Source organism: Petaurus breviceps, unplaced genomic scaffold (genome assembly GCF_028583685.1).
Source record: "Petaurus breviceps papuanus isolate PSGF00001 unplaced genomic scaffold, PetGlider_PUasm1.0 90626, whole genome shotgun sequence".
NCBI classification, from domain to species: Eukaryota; Metazoa; Chordata; class Mammalia; order Diprotodontia; family Petauridae; genus Petaurus; species Petaurus breviceps.
The window spans coordinates 542,371-561,750 of record NW_027187290.1 but is presented as its reverse complement, the minus strand read 5'-3'; the positions used below and the strand labels follow the sequence as shown (position 1 = coordinate 561,750).

At 41.0% G+C, this 19,380-nt stretch overlaps 1 protein-coding gene and 1 long non-coding RNA gene across 2 annotated transcripts in view; one reads left to right on the top strand and one right to left on the bottom strand.

Moving 5' to 3' along the window:
* AFF2 (ALF transcription elongation factor 2) overlaps nucleotides 1-19,380 on the top strand; it is a 145,614-nt gene that overhangs the window by 71,086 nt on the left and 55,148 nt on the right. The window lies entirely within an intron of this gene.
* Nucleotides 2,312-19,380, bottom strand: part of LOC138143064 (uncharacterized) — a 289,623-nt gene continuing 272,554 nt past the window's right edge. Inside the window, exon 6 of the long non-coding RNA XR_011163595.1 lies at nucleotides 2,312-2,454. This is a non-coding gene — a long non-coding RNA (uncharacterized lncRNA). The remainder of the gene's footprint in view (nucleotides 2,455-19,380) is intronic.

Below are 19,380 nucleotides of genomic sequence, written 5' to 3'. Positions count from 1 at the left end.
AGGTCCTTGTGTCACATGGTTCCCAAAATCCTTTTCAACCCTGAGATTCTACAATCTAGGAGGTAACTGATCTACTCAAGTTATATGGGTATCTGGCCTCATTTCTGGAATTTTCTGGAGTTGTGTTTAAACCAGTATAAAAAAGTGAGTCTATTTAAGTTAACATAAATTCTTACAAATGGACAAGTAGAATTTTGCATTTTTTTTATTTTATTCCTCTCCTTCCCAATTATTCTATGATAACTTCGATGAGAATCATGTGGAAGACTAGGGTACAGCAAGCTTATCAGCATAGTCTGCTAACATGCTCCTAACTATCTAATAGGATAACAAGGGCAGTATAGTCACAGTCAGAGCAACTAAGTGAAAAACTTCCCTAACGCTGCCACTTTTGAGCAAATCGGACAAATCACCTCACCTCCCTGGGCCTCAGTTTCCTTTAAGGTATTGCCGTGCTGAGTATTATCCCTGAGGTCCTTGCCAGCTCTAAGTCCAGTGACCCAAAAGAGAACATACCGTAGCACACAAAAAGGACACTTTGCAGGAAAGGGGACTTTAGAAAGGCCATAGATATTACAGATAGAGGTGCCACAACAGCTCACTCTCCTTTCTGCATAAAAACTTTTGTTAAAAGACCATAAAATTGGCTTTTAAAAAACCTTGCATCTCTGGAAAAATGTACAATGTGTTTGGTTTTTAACATTCCAAAATAGTCCCAGTTGCTTAGAAGAGATTTGAAGTGTGGTAGTTTTCCATGAGACGTGGCCGCCATGTTATAGATGTCTTCACTCACCCATTATGTTTAGACTTGGAGTCCCCATTCAGCCTTAATTTGAGGAGAAAAAAGGGGACATTTAGAGTGGGGGTCATAATTAAAGGAAACCTCCCAACGTGGGGCACAGAATTGTTTTTATTGACTCTCTAGTTGCTGGGTTGGGTTTTCCCCTCTACAATCCAGTGTCCTTCTTGTCTGGCCTTTTAAAAGCAATGCAGACTTTCTCCAAATAGTTGCATAAAAGATAAATAGCACTTATTAGAATGTTGTCAAGATAATTAATATTTGGATCCAGGTGATTCCAGCCACCTTTATTAAAATGTAACAAATTGCCTATAAATGTCTTTTCTATCCCTAACAAGACTTTTACCATATACTTGACCAGAAATGGTGGTCTAGGCTAAGACAAATTTTTCTTCCAAATTAAAAGTAATCCAGGGTGAAAAGTGGTCTGACCTCCATGACTGTTGGAAACTAGAACACTGGCCAAATCTCATTTTGATAGGAGACATCCCCTTCTTAATAGAATGGTAGAGATGGATGTGGGGGTGGAGAGAGGAGAATGGCACTCAAGGAAGGGGTTTTAGAAGTCACCAAGTTTCATTCCCTAAATTGTTAGATTAGGAAATTTAGAGAAATGAAATGCCTTGTTCTCTTACATGGCCAGCTGGTAAGCATAGGGCTCCTTGCTCTGGTCCAAGGCTTGTTGTATTTCTTTATTTGATTCAATGTCTCTAGGCTCACCACTTTAAAATAATGTTTTATTAATCATATAGGAAACACAGACACACACACACACATCACTTACCCTTCCAATCCCAACCCCAGCATCAAAGATCTGAGCATTTAGGGAGTCACAGAGAACAGAATTGGTCTTCACTGAAAAATTTCCAGTTGAGTCACTCACTTCTGCGCTGCCATATTATGCTAAAGTCACATAAGTTCAGGCTACATGATTAAATGATGAACTACCTTTTACACTTAAAGTAATCCAGCTTTTTTATCAGTTTAATCAACAAGTATTTATGAATCATCTACTCACTACGTGCCAAGTACTTAGTAAGTACTAGGCAATGGAGACACAAATAGAATGAATGAAAATTCCTCCTCACAAGGATCCTGGATTCTAATGTGCCCGATATTTGATTAAACAGACACCTTGTGAGTGCCATTAACAGTTTTGCTTTTGAAGAAACGCCCTGCTAATCAACAGGATGAAAACAGATCTTTTCATTGATAATACTGTGGGAAGGCGGCCAGGCCTATGATGTCATTACTTGGAAGATGTCTTTTCAGAAACACTATCAGGAAATATGAAATAAAATAATTATAAAGAAAAGAAACTTATTTGTGTACAGAGAGCAACCATGGCTTTTGCTCTTTTATGTTACTTTTCCCCCGCCACGGTAAGGGAAAGGGCTTCAGGGTAAATCCCATGAGAGACTTCTGAATCTCTTTACAGAAGATGTCTCAACTCTCAAGTTTGCTATCTCCTCTCAAGCCCATTTGGTGTGCAACAGGCATACTCACAATTTTCTTTAAACATTTCCAATCCAAAAGGACTGGCCTTGGAGTGAGGAAGACCCAGGTCGTCCAGATTCCAGTCTGGCCTCTCACCCAAACTAGCTGTGTTACTGCGGGCAAGTGTCTTAGCTCTTCAGTGACTCGGGCACCTAAGACTAGAAGTTAAAAGATGAGTTACTGTTTTGCATCAGTGGAGGGATTCTTAGGCGTAGACTGAAAGAAAATGTTTTAACTGTTCATTGTACTGTTTGAAAACCATCCCAAGAGGTCCAGAAAGGCAATCAATTAGGGAAAAAAATAGTTGCTTTAGTTTCAAAGTTGTAAACTGATACAATGTCCTAATATGCCCTAGTACAATATGGAATCAGCTGCTGTGTAGAATACCAGGTTTTTTGGTTGGACACTTGACTTAAGGAAGTTTTAGTTAAGACAACAGTGAAATGTGAACAGAAACGGTGTTGAAGATACTTATTTTTTTGCAAGTTAGAGTTGAAGATAGATTATAAAGCAAGATTGATCAACTCTTGACAAAGAAATGGACATAGCTAAGTCCTTCGCCCTCAGACGCAAGTAGGTGGTGAGTCAGGCTATTTGACAGTTCCAGTTACAAAGCTAATGAGAAAAGGCTCCTAGCCACCATGGGGTAGGCCAGCATAGACTGTCCATGTGTGTTCCAGTCATCCAGAATCTTCCAGATGGGTCATGCCATCTTAGGGCATCTAGGCATCAGCCAAACCACCATTACACGATCCCAGCCTTTTTATAATTCCATCTTTACCGTATAACCCTTAATAACACTATTGTCTGTTCTCACTGTGGCCTCTCCCACTCCCTTTCAGTTTGTTCCTAAGCCATCACCATACATACTGGCTAGAATCTCCCCACTTCCTTGGGGAGTCAGTTCATCCTCTATACCAGGGCAAACTCAAGTAGAAAGGAGGGGGGCACTAAACTATACATAAGGATCCCTGCAGGCCACACATGGACTTAGAAACCCAGTTAATGTGTTCTGTGTTTTATTGTGTTTGTATTTATTTTGCTAAATATTTTCCAACTACAGTTTTGTCTGGTTTGGCCACACTCAGGCGTGTTGAAAACTGCATGTCTGGCACCTCCACTCTATACTATAGCCCCTTGTTACCTATCACTATTTGTGTCTTGCCAAAACCCAAACTTGGATTGCTCTCACCATCAGCTTTCTTCATTTCTATTCATGGGCTGCTGAACAGAGCTTAAGAAAGTAATGGATATGAGTGGACCCTCTATAAAGTTATGTTACATAATCTTCACTGGGCCTTTACTATGGCAAAACAACCTTACTTTATTCTCCCTTTCCCTACAGTAGCTTTCCAAAAATTTCATCTGTTCCCAAGCCTCCCAAACTCTGCCTCATCTCAGTACTTTCAGAAGAAGCCCCTGACTCATACTTATACTAAAAAAATGCCATTACCTGGGACCTCACAATTTCCCCTTCCTCCTCTTTATTTCACACAACTCAGATGTCTACTCCTACTTCACTTTTGCCTTGCTTGAAGAGGTATCGCTCCCATTGGAGAACAGAAATACTGTGGAAATATTTGTTGTTTGATTAAAAGAAGTATGGTGGCACAGTGGAAAAGGTCACTTTTAGATTTGGGAGCCCAAAGACCTGGGTTCAAATGTTAGATCTGTCATTCACTACCTAGATGATTTAGGACAAGAAATTTCATGTCTCTTGATGTCAGGTTCCTCATCTTTGAAATGAGGGGATTAGACTAGATGGCTTTTCTAAGTCCCATTCTAGCTATAAACCGATGGCATAAGATCATTGGAGATTCCAAGAGGATTAAGGTGGTAACACAAAATCCAATACCAAGAATTTCCAAAAGATGTTTATTTTTTTCCCCAAACTTTTCAGGTGCGGGGGGAGTTCTGGAGGTTCCCTTTTCCCCTGCCCATATCTTCTGAGATTGTTGCCTTTTTTCTGTTTCCATCGTGGTGTATGTGGCCTCATTTTGGTCTTTGCATTGCCAGTCAATCTTGCCAGTTGGATTTAGAATTAAGGGGGCCAATTGCCATATACTTTCTTATCAATTTAGTAGCAACTTTTGAGTACACAGTGTCATAAACCAGGCCTTGTACTTAGGCAAGAACACTGGAGAGAATTGAAGCCCTATATTGTTCTGGGTGCTTTTCTGGAATAGCCTATCATCAATGAAAATGTGGTCATTTAAGATTCATGTATGCAAAAGGAAAGCAGAAAAACCCCAAGATAATGTTTCCAGAAATAATAACATTGCTACAACTTTAATTTTGCCTCGTACAACATTTCCCTGCATTGAATTGCCTGGTATACCCCCTAGGGATTGCTCCTGTGCTTGCAATAATCAAGACTGATTTTATTGGAAAATCACCTCTGGAAAAAAAAATACCTACTCTTGAGGAAACTTCAGATAGGGGCAAGCATTTTGGGACAGCAATGCCCTCGTGCCCTAGCCAGTACAGTTCCCAATTTCTCTGTTCATTCGAGCAGCAAATTTATTAGCAACCCATCTGACAGGACAGAAAACATAGTCATATTAGGGAAATTTATTTACAATATTTTAGAGGCCTTTTTGGATAAGACAGTAATCAAATGGCACTTCCTAACATGAATATTAAATATTTTAATAATCAAAACAGAGGAGGCTATACCTTTTTTTCCTCGTAGTGCCTAATGTATATGACATATCGGCATGATGTTGCTGGAAGATAGAGAATTGTGGGAGAAGGGCAGGGCATGGTGACTGTAAAAGGCCTCAGCAGAATTCTTTTTCATTTTGTATATTCAGACCTAAGTCATAAAACTCTCATGAGCCCTGGTTCATCTATCAGACATTTCCTGCTTCTTGGCCTTTTTAATTAGAAAAGGAATATGGAGATATCTTGACAGCACGGGGAAGTCCAGCTAACTAGAAAACCCAAATTCAGAAATGTACACTGGCTTCCTGACCCCATCAAGTGGAAACTAAGCATATTGTAAACAGAATATATTTAGCTTCTGGGAGGGAGGAAGAAGAGGCACTGCTGACTTTGGGTTGACATTGACAGCAGAGGCACGAAAAACTGATTTGATTCAAGAAGACAGGTGAGTTGGCGAGGAAAATCAAAAGGTTTGTTTATGCATGAAAGGAGAAAATAGCAGCAGAAACTCTAGTCAAGTGACCGATGCCATCCAGCCCTGAAGCTTCTCAGACAATCAGAGGACAAGGTTCCAGTGCAGCCCCTTGGGAAATTTCTGCTGAGGCCATTCCCTTTCCTCCAGGAGGACATGCAAATACCTACTTAGGAGCTTAGAACAAATTAGCTAGAGAAGCAAGAGAGAAAATTTAGGCCTGTACTAACTCCCGGACTTGTTCTGATCATTAATTTCTTTTTAAAAAATGTTTATACCCCACACATAACCTTTAACTTACTTTAACTTAGAGGAATAAAGAGAAACGATTTGCAGTGTACATTAGTTATACAAAGCTTTTTAACTACAGAAATAAATGGTGTATGTGTGTGTGTGTGTCTCATGTACAGCTGAGCCCTTTGGTGTCTACCAATCAGGTTGCCTTGTCATAGAACTGTAGCCCAGTCCCCAGTGGGCATAAGTGAGATGATGAGATATATTGAGTTCTTTTTGTCACTCAAAGAAAGCAGAATCTCATACAAGATGGTGTTAGCTTCCTCTCACTTCATTTCAATTTTCAATAACTAGTATCACCACATGTAACAGTTTCTTCATAATGAAACTTTGCCTTGAATTGGATTTGCCTTTCAGGTGAAATAGCATTGTAAAAAGTCATCTGTAATCTATTCCTTGAAACAATTTTTACCATAGCAAAAAAAGTCACTCTTCAAGATTCTCCGAATCTAGAATATGATTCATTTTATATATAATTTATATATAATTCATTTTATGAAATGAATCTCCAAAACAAAGTGCTGCATTTGGGGAAATAGTCTATTCTTTGGTATTTGGCCCTGTTAGGGACTGAATGGCATTATATGAAATGCACAGACTTCTGAGAGTTACTTTACATATGGCCTGGTAATTTCCAAAACAAGAAAATGCATCATTTTTTCTGTCTTTGATGTAGAAGGCACTGCATGATCCCCCTTCTATTGTTATTGTATAGATGTGCTACTTACTAGGAAAGCTCTAGGTGATAGAATGTTTACATAGCACCATGGTTTGATTGATATTCAAGGCCTAGATGACTGAATTCTAAAAAATTGGAACACAAAGTTCTTGTTCCCTTTGGTGAGTTTTCCACATACACATGGAGCCTCGTATGCACACACTAGAAGTTTCACTAGTCAATCAATCAACTTTGTCCCTACTATATGCCAGGCACTGTGTGTATGCCAACCACTAGGGATACAAAGAAAGGGAAAAGACAAGTCCTGCTCTCAAAGAGCTCACAGTCCCATGGCAGAGATAACAGACAAACATCAATGTACAATCTGTCTGTCTGTCTGTCTATCTATCTATCTATCTATCATAAATGGTAAGTAATCAGAGCCTACAAAGGGCAAAAATCACCATTTCCATGGCAAATGGGTAAAGTAGCAGAAAGTTGATCAGTTACTTTCCAGATAATTGAACATAGACCAAAAAAAAACCCTCCTTTTTCCCTTCCGTTATAGGTATTTTAACCCAAGGTACTCAGGTTTATATCTCAACTCTTCTGTTCTCTTTGCTTGTGAACACATTTTATGTCAGTCAGCACAATTGCCTTTTCTCTTTGAAAGATTATCAGAGGGGCGGCTAGGTGGCACAATGATTAGAGCATTGGCCCTGGAGTCAGGAGGACCTGGGTTTGGATCTGGCCTGAGACAGTTAACTAACACAAACACACACACACACACACACACACACACACCCCTCTCTAGCTGTGTGACCTTGGGCAAGTCACTTAACCCCAATTGCCCTTCAAAAAGCAAAAAAAAATTTTTTTTAATTTAAAAAAAAAAGGAAGATTTTCAGAAAGAAGGAAATGACTGGCAACAAAAAGGAAATGGAGCTCTTGTGACCCCTTAATGGGGCCACAAACAGGACTCATCTCTGACTAAGACCAAGCAGAATCAAGTCCCTGAGTGGGCAGACTGGGGTACAAGGCTGTTGCCTTCATCGTGATGTAATAAAGCAAAGCCAGGAAGAGGAATATAGATTGTTGAGATGAAGGGCAAGAGGTAGAAAACAGTAACCAGTGCTAGAGCTCAAGAATAAAGAAGATCCCATCACCCTGGTGCCCCCCACTGGTCAGTTCCACTCAGAACTCCCATTTTGAAGCAATGCCTTGGCTAGTCATGACTTCACTCCCCTCTTGACTTTGCTCCTCTGCCATCTCCTCTCCCCACCAATCAGACAGACACACACACACACACACACACACTTCAGTTCACTTTTATGTATTACCTTTCCCCATTAGAATGGAAGCTTCTTCAGGACAGGGGAGCTGTTTCTTTTTTGCTTATATTTGTATTCCCAGTGATTAGTGCAGTGCCTGGCACACAGTAAGTGTTTAATAAATGCTTGTTAAGCATCCAAATGTAAGCAATTTGGCAGTTTGTTGCTCTCAGTCTTTTCTATTGGTGGATTTTGATCCCCTACCCTTTGAGTTCCTCTGTCCCCACTGCTTAGCCCAGTGCATGGTGTATAACAGGTTGATTTTCTGATAGGATTCGCTGCCTTGGTTCAAGCGCTCCTAGTACTGGTGGCACAGAATGCTGTGGCCATTTTTAAGCAGTATCAGAAAGCAAGCTGCCGGAAAGTACTCTTTGCCCCTTACCTATAGGAAAAAGAATGGCCCCTTCTAGACAAGCTTGGTCAGGCGTTAAAAAAAAATATCTTCAAGGAGTCTCTGAGACAGAAATCACCCATGCATCAACATTCATGAACTTCTCTGGTGGAGAAACTTTGCAAGGGGCCTGAATTTCCTGTATCCTTCACTCTGGGAGAGAGTTCAGAGGAGTTTCTTGTGCTACAGAAAATGTTCATTGAAAACCCATTGGGAAAAAGAAGGGAGGGGAGATGGTAGCCATGAGAAAGCTGGAGATCTGAAGAAAGGTAGAAGCAGGGGGGGAGAGGGAGGGGCCACCGATGAGAGCAGCTATGGAAGTTGCCAAAAAATCCCTAGAATGAGGAGAGGCAACTAATTACATCATGCTTCTTTCTCTTGAATCTACAGAAAGAGAGGATTGACAAAGAGGAAGAGGGGTGTGGGTGTGTGTAGGAGAGAGAGAGAGAGAGAGCGCGAGAGAGAGCGCACAGCATGGTTTTGGTTAATATAAGCAAAGGAGTCAAAGGGCTTGAAATTTCATCTTGCTTATGCCCCTGAATTGCTTTCTAACAGTCAACAGGTAACACACTTTCCATGCCTAAGGAGCCCCATATCTAAACTGGGAATTAGACTCTTGTCCCTTCCCTAATCCCAAGAGTGTTGTGAGGAGAAATCAGATAGTAGTATTGTGTTGGGAGAAACTGGGAACAAAAGCAATTTGTGATATGATCTGTTTTTATTTTTAAAATAAAATCACTATAACCGCGTTTTCCAAAACATGAAGCATCTTGTATATTCATTTTGAGGGAGTGAGCTTTGGGTTTTAATCATGTTTCTTGATTTTTGTGAATGTGGCCCCCTACTTACAAAACAAGGGGAAACTTGCCTATCATATCACCTATTCCAGGTTTCCCAACTTACATTCTTACCTCTTAGCATTTCCTTCCCATTTTCTGAACTCTCTTTAATATGACAAAGTCACTTCAATTACACAGTCATTATAAGTTTTGCCAAGGTTGAGTATGGGTCGTTTTGTGTTCATTAGAGCACAAAATTAGAATTTTCATTGCGGCAACTGTAAACACTGTTGGCTCAGAGGATTCCAGCAACTTTCTCATAAAATCTTGGATAGCCTATCATTGATGCTTGCACTGGTTTTCAGCATATTTTAATTTTTTGCAACTACCTTCTGCTTTTTTTTATCCCTTGATATATTTCTTTTGGCTTGGAGGTTGAATAAATTATTCTCTTGAAAACTGATGGCATTTCTGTGCCGGGTATGAACTAGCAGGCATAGTCTGTACATTCCCCAGAGACAGAATAGAGTGAAGATGTTATTTCCTTAACTTTTTCAGTTGGTTGGCCCAGAGTCTGGCAATTAGACCTGAACTAGTCTGGGAAAGCCATCTGGCACCACTGAAATGGTTTCCATATTTACCAGGGACAAATTATTAAAAACAATAGTTCAAGAAAACAAAGGTTTTCAAGTGTTAGTTTATGACTAACGGAATTATTTAATTCTACCTTGAGCATTTGGACTCTGTGGAGTTTGGTTTTTCCTTCAGAGAATTTTATATTTTTTCCATATTTCTTTCTGCTTCTTACTCTATTTAACTCTCTTGGAAAAAAGAGAAAAAATACTTAAAAGTAGTCTATTTCCATGGACATATGTCATACTTTTCCTTGTAAACTTTATGACTTCTGAATTACTCATGTAGGTGCTATATTTTTTGGAGGGGGGAGGTGAGGCAGTAGGGGTTAAGTGACTTCCTCAAGATCTCACAGCTAATAAGTGTCAAGTGTCTGAGGACTGATTTGAACTCATGTCCTCCTGACTCTATTCACCGCGCCACCTAGCTTCGCCACATAGGTGCTATTGAATGAATCTCATGTATACATTCATCCTTCTTTCTTTATTATTAGAATGTTCTTTACAGATCTGATGCATCTGTAACTTTGTCATGGTAGTCATTTGAACTCATGCCACCCAACCGAGATCAAAACCATCCATGACTTAGTATGTGAATCCTCTGGAGTTACTTGGGGCACAGAGATGTGATTTGGCCAGGCTTATACAACTAGTTGAACTGGGAGGCAAGGTCTGAACCCAGATCTTCCCGATCCCAAGTCCCATACTCTAGCCAGTGTTTGTTTCCTGATTGTCCTCTGACATACGGTCTTTGCTCACCGTGTTCCCACAAAATTACTGGCTAGAGTCTGGCCTCTGCCTTCTGGCTGGATGGCAGCTCCTTAGATTGAAGTAGGTGCCCCGTAGCTGTATGGAAACACTCTCCCCTGGTAGGGAGCGGCAAGTTGTATGCCACTGAGTCACTAAGCAGGCCAGTGGCCTGACCATGCTTCCAGAGTCCCTTAGAGGCAGACTCCACCACACCACCTGCAAGACTGACTAACCTCTTAGAACAACATGCTCTTGGCAAAGAAAGAAATAACAGCATAGGTTTGGAAAGAGACAAATCACCTGCCAATATTGAAAGATTTTCAAGTCTTCTCAAAATAATACTTTTGTTTGAAAAATGGTAATAGTGTTTTGAATCGTCCATATCATTCCAGGGCAGTGATGGCACATTTCTGTAGCACTATGGGGTGTACCAAGCACTCGGCCTCATTGGCCTGGGACATAGGCAGGACAAGTCTTCTGATTCTCATCTGTCCCAAGAAGGAAGCTGAGGGGTTTGCATTGTGACCCACCCCTGATATATGTGTCACCCTGGGCAAGTTACTTATTGGTGTGTAAAATGAGGGGACTGAATTCAATGACCTCCAAGATCACTGCTAAGAGGGGAAGGAAGTTGTTCATTTCAAATTTCTGTGTAGATTACTTTGGGATTATTTCATATTGTCTTAAAAGTAGATGCCAAACTGGGATTCTCAGGTCCATACGGACTGTACAGCATTGTTGCGATCATTTCTATTGTCTCTACTTCCAGCTATAAAGAAGATAGTATGCATGGAGGACACATCCTGTACTGGGTGTGTGAAAACCTGAGTTCAGATCCCATCTCTGACATTTACTAGATGTATAGTCATGGGCAAGTCTCTTGGTGTTCTGAAGCCTCAGTTTCCTCCTCCGTAAAATAGGGATAATAGTATTTAAACTTCCTGCCATATAAAGTTAAAATACATACCTTGATTGTTTAATTGTAAATCTTCAATTCTGAGGGAGCATTCATTCTGTCAGACCTCATCTGAAGCCTCACATTCCTTTCTGGGTACCATGCTTTAGGAAGGGCTTAGATCATGTGGAGAGGATTCAGAGCACCGAGATCAAACTCAAAGCATAATGATTTAGAAAACCACGAATTAACATTATCTATATTATGTTTGAATCTGGTTCAGAGGAGTGCAGCTTCCTGCTTTCCCCTATCACATTAGGCCTTGTATCAGACTCATCTGTGTATGTGGCATATCTTCTTCACCCCCAGTCTCCTTGGAAACAGGTGCTAGGCATTTTTTCTCTTTGAATCTACAGTGCTTTGCACACAGTTGGTGCCTAATAAATGTCTGCTAACTTGAATACCTGTACAGACCTATTTGCAATTAGAATTGGTATATTCATTTGTATATTCCTGGAAGCCATGATTTCTAGATGAAAGCATCCTGAACAGGGCAGAGAATAGAACAGCTGGTGGCAGTCGGCCTCGGTTAGAGTTCCCGCAGAGCAGCTCAGAGCACTGGCAGCTCTCACTGCCCTCTCCCCCTTTTCCCCAGAGATTGAACCAAGCACTCCATTTCAATACAAAGCCACTGATTTTAGTTCCTCAAACAAAAGCTTCTGGGAGAATCAATTTGGATGACTTAGACTCAAAGCCCAAGCATCCTCCCTCAAGAAAGCTTGGCTTAGAGGTTCTTCTTGGACGCTTCAAAGCAACTGAGTCCATTTGGCTGCTCTCCTCCCAGAAGCTCCAGTCCTCTGCAAGTTTACTATTCCAGATCCCCACACCTCATAGCATCGTGTTTCCCTCTGGATTGGGGAAAAGATTCCTTACAAATGCTCATGACGATTTTACTTTCCTCGACTTTGTGAGTGATGCTGCCGTTTTCTTTATAGTCTACCTGGGACTTGTACTTTTCAGTTTGTCCAGGAACTAATAGGTTTCTGAAAGGAAAAGCAACTTGGGACCTTGGACAGAGTCATTGATTAAGAATGCTACTAATGTTTCTGCTGAAGACTGCTTTAGAAGTAATGTGAGTGAGGCAAGAAATGCTAGGGGATGTGTGTTAGAACAACTAAACAGAAGCGAGTTTTAAAATGGATCTTGTTCTTATTTAAACAAATAGCACTCTTCTCTCTCACTTCTCTCTTCCTTTTTCTTTCCTTTCTCTTCCTGTTCTTTCTCTGTCTCTGCCCTTATTACCCCCCCCCCCCTATTAACAAAAGCTGCTTGGAATAAGGAATAGAAATAAGGTGCCTCTGAGTAGTCTGTTTCTTTTTAGCTTTGTCTCCTTATTGCTGTGCTTTAAAATATCTAGGTTAGTATTTTGAGCACCGAGCAAGGATGCTCTCCCAGGCAGAAAAATCTTGCCTTTCACATTCTAGCCTGATATGGACTTCTGGTGCTGAAGGCTATGAAAAAAATGGGCAGAATGACAATCCTTGCATGTAGCCACCCTGAAAAATCAGGTTATAGTGTTTGTACATATTGAGTATTTATTGCTAAAAATAATAAATAAAATTTCTTATATAAATAAATAAAAAATAAAAAAAATTGCTAAAATATTGGTGGAAGAAGGATGAAGCCAACCCCACTGGCCTTTCTCAGAGGGCATTTCTTGAACATCTTCCCATCACTTCCTCTATAAAATTAAGACAAGCATGATTTAGGGGCTCCCCACGTCCTGAACCCTATGGTGCTGCCCCACCTTTCTGTATTATAAGTGCTGGCTGTGTTTTTCATCAGCTTCCCACTTTGTTCATATACTACCCTGTATCTTAAATAGAAACCTATCATCAGGTTTAGCAAATCAATACCGCGAGAGTGTGAAACGGTCCCCAGAAATCTCCAGAAGGCCATTTCACAGCAAAAGCAATTGAAAACAGAAGCGGCCATGGAATATCTTATGAGCTCACCATTTAGATCACAAAAGGACCATAAAAGCCAGAAGCAGTTTGTCTGAAGCAAGGTTCATAATATAACCATCCTGGACTTGCCGAGAAGAAAGAGGAAAATTGCAAACCAATTTGTGGTCATAGCTTTTTCTGTCAATTCTTTGGGGATTTAAAACTTGTAAAAGGTAGAAACTTCTGCCAGCTTAGGTTATTGAGCGAGCCTGTGATAACAGTCATCCTGGCAGCTAACCAAACACCAGTTATTTGAAGCCAGTAAAGTCTTTATTAACTTCAAAACAATTAATGGTTCTGTGGCTTCTATTTCTACCAGAAGAGGAAGGTGTCACCAATAGATGATTTTGTTGTTATTGTTCAATCATTTTTTTCAGCCATGTCCAACTCTCTGGGACTCCATTTGATGTTTTCTTGGCAAAGATACTGGAGGGGTTTGGCATTTCCTTCTCCAGTTCATTTTACAGATGAGGAAACTCAGAAAAACAGGGTAAAGTGACTTGTCCAGGGTCACACAGCTAGTAAGTGTCTGAGGCTGCATTTGCTCACAAAGCTGAGTCTTCCCAACTTCAGGCCTTGTATCCTATTCACTTAGTCACCTAACTGCCAAAGTGTTAGTTGATGACCATTTGGGATATATCTTAGGACACTTCTGTGCCACTCTTCATGATATATTTGTGATGTCTCAATTCATACTTTTGAAATGCTCCCGATGAGAGATTAGAGCAGTAGTCAGAAAGCCTGCCAGGCTTTTTGGCTTAGCTAGGGACTACTTGGGGATGTCAAGACTCCCCGTAGATTACTGTCCAGTAGTTAGCTCCTCTGCTCATGTCAGAGGATGTCAGGGAGCCCCATGCATTCACCAGGATGGCTCATCTCAGACTTGCACACCCCTGCCAGATCAATAGCAAGCATTTAATTTTTCCATGAGAGGAGACAGTAGCTGACATATCACAGCCTGGAAAATTCCATGGACTGGCTCTAAATTAATTGCTCAAACAATGAAAACCCTAATTAGATTACAATTGCCAGCCTTTTAAGAAGGCTCTTTATGATTCGCTTTTGATTACAAGGTACTGTAGAGCTTGTCTACCTAGGTTTGTATTCCTAGCTGAGCAATAAAAATGGTTTCTGACTTGTCTTTAGCAAACAATTTTCCATAAAGAGCGATATCACTTTAATGTGGAATTAAATTCTATCTCTGTACTCTTCAATCAAATTACCTCAAATGATGAGAAATAACACTGTCACTTCAAAAAATATCATTAGAAAAATGGACATCCCAGAATTAGCTTTCAGCTTGGGTCATCTGGGGCTGGAGTCCCAATATGGCGGAGCTTCTTAGGATACACTGAGAATCTTTCTTCTGGTGGAAAAACAGTCCCCTCCCCCCAGGGGACATAGCAAGAATTTATTTGAGAAAAAAGAGCAGGGTACAGTAGGTGTCCTGCCCTTTGCTGCTTATCCTGTTGGGGGCATTGGCCTATGAAGCCCAAGGGGCAGGGACAAGCTTCCTCTGCCCACCTCTCAAGTCAGGCAGCAAGGCAGTAGAACAAAGGGCAGTGCCCAGGATTAATATCTGCATTCTCAGAAAGGTGCCTTGAGAAATAGGTGTGACTGGCAAGGAGGTTCTGTCCAGATCCAGTCTGATAGTCCAAAGCAGTGTCTCCTAACACAACTTTAGTAGTTTGATGTTCTAATGGCCTTTTTTTTTTTTGCCTTTTGGAGGGCAACTGGGGTTAAGTAACTTGTCCAAGGTTACACAGCTAGTGTGTGTGTGTTTGTGTGTGTGTGTGTGTGTGTGTGTGTGTGTGTTAAGTGTCTGAGGCCAGAACCAAACTCGGGCCCTCCTGACTCCAGGGCCAGCGCTTTACTCACTGCGCCACCTAGCCGCCCCTCTAATGGCCTTTGAAAAGAAAGCAAAGGACACACCAAGAGAAAACAGGAGACTGTAAGCAGAGTATGGTGATTCTCAGCAGTGTTCACAGAGAGTTAAACAGGATTAGTGGTTGAGTCCCTAGGACCTAGGCTGGACAAGTGACTGCCTCTTTGGCTAATTAATGTAAGGGCCTTCCTCTTGTATTCCTGATTTTTTCTAGGTCAATCAAAATCTGAAGTTTATCTAGGAGAGACCAGTAACAACTCAGAACTGCAAGGTTGTGATTGCTTGCCTTAGAGTCTTCTAGATAGATATTCTAGATAGATATCGATATGCGTATATTTAATCCAAAGGTGCTGATCAGAGGTTTTTTATAGGTATCTGTTTAGACCAGGTGTTCTTAACCTGGGGTCCACAAACCTAGTTGGTTTGGTTTTAGGTATTCAGGTAAACTGTTGCAATATAATTGGGTCTCCTTTGTAGTTTTATTTTGTGCATCTAAAAACATGATTTTGACAAGGGGTCCATAGATTTCACCTCAAACTTTGTGAAGGAGGCTAAGTCATCTACTGTGAGTGTTGGAGAGGATAGGGACAGGGGTGTAATTGGAGTTAGCATAGTTGCTGTGGATGATGAAAAGGGTAGAACAGAAGGATTGTTGTCATTCATTTAGTTTTTAAAAATCCTTAAGCTTCATTCTCCAGCTCTATCACTAACTGTCTTTGGGCCTCAGTTTCCTGATCTATAAAATGGATTACTTATATTAGTTGATCTCTAATACCACAGAGAGAGAGAGAGAGAGAGAGAGAGAGAGAGAGAGAGAGAGAGAGAGAGGAAGGAAGAAAGAAAAGAAAGAAACACTGTATGGAGAGTTGATCTCTAAGCACACTGTACCTTGTCTGGGAAGTGGAAAACGCCATGCATCTTGCATGCCATGTAAGACTCCCAAGTGTGATTGTGCTACCAGTAATGGCTGGCTACTGCTGTCCTATTGAGGGGGGGGGGGCAACTTCCCATAGGTCACCTAGCACTGGTCCCAATGTCAACCAGTGGAGTCAAGAGTAGGGGTCTCTGTATTTCAAAATCAGTCTGTGACCCTATGCACATGCACGTACATGTGTCGTAGTGGCCCAGTTATGCCGGTGATTGGGAGTGTCACACAAACCTTAGCAGCCAGGGACCTCACTCATAGCTCACAATGCTAAGAAATGGAAGCCATTTACCCAGAAATTGACAGGTTTAAGGAGTAAGAGATTTAAATTGACCTAAGCTATGTGGTCTAGAGCTTAAGACTTGCAACACTGTGAGCTGAGTACTGCTGGCATTCTCTCCATTTGATAGATAAAGAAACAAAGTCAGAATGGTTGAATCCCAGCCCTCAGATTCGGTTAACCATTGATATGTTGATATTCACATCTCATCCCAGTTCCCTAGGTTCCAAACCATGGATAACACAAAGAAAAGTGTGCTTGGGTGCATTATAGGTATATTGGGTGCCTGGGCATAAGTGATATTTTTGCAAGCTGCAAATACTCCTGAGTGATGGGCTATAACCATTTAGTCAGAGATGTCACACACACACACACACACACACACGACTATGAGGATTTCTGATTTCGTATGCAAGAAGGGATCTTGGTTGATTTTCCCAGTATTTAACAGTATATGCCCATTGCTCTGTGTTGATATTTTAAATAAAAGGCTATATTTGTAGAATAAAGAGAAAAAGAGGGAAGATGTAATAAGTTTAAACCATTTATCAGAGAAGGACAATTATATATAGCACTTCCTCAATTAATTAGTAACCTTAGTCATTATATAAAAACAAAGCACGCCAAGCTAGCATCTTCTCATTTGCATTTTGGACCATTTTTATCATCTATAATGACTGATGTTGTTGGAATAAATTTCTTAACATGACTCAGAAAGACAAAAGCAAATTATCTCTTTCTCCCTTGTGAGTGTTAATGAGGTGGAGACTGAAATGCATTTTCCCTGCTGTATGTCATATATCATCCTCAGTGTTGGGGGAAATTAGGTATTTAATTCTAAGAAAACATTAGGAAGCCCTGTACTTCGAATCGTTGTGAGTCAAAGGAATATTGTGGAACACCATTAAGGAAAGGAATTACTCTTATTAGGAAGAAGGGATGGGGAGTAGACCATCATTTCATTGGTACAGGGAAATGCTTCTACAACCCTGTAGGGAAGCTTCTTTTCTGCATGTTATAATACCAGAGAGTTGTCAGGAGCTTTGAGAGGTTAAATCACTTGCCCCAGGTCCCATAACCACTCAGTATTTGGAAGAGGCAGGTCTTGAACTCAGGTTTTCTTGGGTTCATGGCCAGCTCCAGTGACTACCCCCTGACCATTCTGCCTGATTCATAGATAGCACTTGGAAGTATCCAAAGGACTTGAGCAATTATTATCTGCCCCACAGGGCCTAGCATGTACTAAGTGATAATTAAACCTTCATTCATGGTGGTAGACTTGGTCTGGTCCAGTTTTATTCTTATCCTATCACAATATAGTGGAGAGAACAGTGGACTGGAATCTTCTGTAAAATGAGAGGAATAGGCTACAATTAGCCATCTCTTGGTCAATCAGCAAGCAGTTATTGAGTGATTAGTATGTCCCTAACCCTGTGTGGGAGATTTAATAAAAATATTTCTTGCCCTCAAGGAGTTTCCATTCTAATAGAGGAACTAACACTACCCAAAGAGGTACAGACCTCCAGAGTTCCTGGGGAAGTTTTTTCATCATACTCTACCAACAACCCTTCCCTTTCTACCTCTTACTTTGGGCACAATACAGCTAGATCTTGATTAGTGAGAATATGAGTCCCCTAAAGCAGTTGCATCTTCTAGTTTATATTATTTGAAGTTATAATTCTATAAAATATAGTGATTGGCTCCATCTCAATGGAAATACGCAGCTTGAATTCAGAGGATTTATTATTCACACTAATAGGGGCCTATTGTTGTCCAGTCATGTCCCCATATAGGGTTTTCTTAGCAAAGATACTGGAGTGGTTTGACATTTCCTTCTCCGTTGGATTAAGGCAAATGGAGGTTAAATGACTTGCCTAGGGTCACACAACTAATGACTGTCTGAGGCCAGATTTGAACTTAGGTCTTCCTGACTCTAGGCCCAGTGCTCTATCCACTGAGCTACCTAGTTACCTCAGGATCGTAGCCATAATAAAATCATGGCAAGAATTATTTCTGGCAAGAATGTGTCATGCACACCAATTTACCATCTATGTAACTTCACCAGCCAAAACTACCTTTCTCAGCCATCACTCCGTTCTACGTATGGTCTGCTCCTTGGGGGCAGGTACTGCCTCTCTTTCTCTTTGTGTCTCCAGTTCTCAGCACGGAATACACATGGCCATTTTTTTTTCATTCATTGTCACTTACCCTAACTTGTGCCATTGTACCCACACCCTTCCTCTTCATTGCTTTGATCTGTTAGTATGGGCTTAAAATGTGGCCTATTTTTGGACTGCTTCTTCACAGACCTATCAGTTTCTTTTAAACACACACACACAGACACAGAGTGGTTTGATTCAATCACAAAATGCTTTCAATATGGTACAGTGGAATGACCGTAAATTTAGAGTCAAAGGATCTTGGTTCTGCTACTTACTCCCTCTTTGACCTTGGACAAGTCACTGAACCTCTTTGGGGCCCTCAGCTTCCTTCATCTGTCAAATGAAGGGGTTGAACTAGATTGCCATTGAGGTCCCTTCCAGCTCAAGAGTTAATTGCCCTTCAATCCCAAGGAGCTGGTCACTAAGAAAGTTTCAGATTATGAGCCATCTGAATTCATGAACTAATTCTGTTATACTTTTCCAAATGGACTTGTCTTTGACTGCTCTTTACTAATGCAAGTCTTCTCCCAGCACCTCTGGGCATTGAAGTACAAGAGTTTGGTAAACTGGAAGAATGATATTCCAGGATTCATAAGTACTGCCGGGGAGTTGCAATGTTTCTTTATAGGCTTTTCTAGTCCCAAACCCTTTCTATGTTCATTTTCTTCTCTTTGACTTGCTACCACATCCACAGGAAAACCAAGTTGGAACACACACACACACACACACGCACACACACACAACATGACACACACACACGCACACGCACACACACGCACGCACACACACATGCACACACACGCACACACACAACATGACACACACACAACATGACACACACGACATGACACACACGACATGACACACACAACATGACACACACAACATGACACACGCACACACACGCGCACACACACATGCGCACACACACACGCGCACACACACACACACACACACACA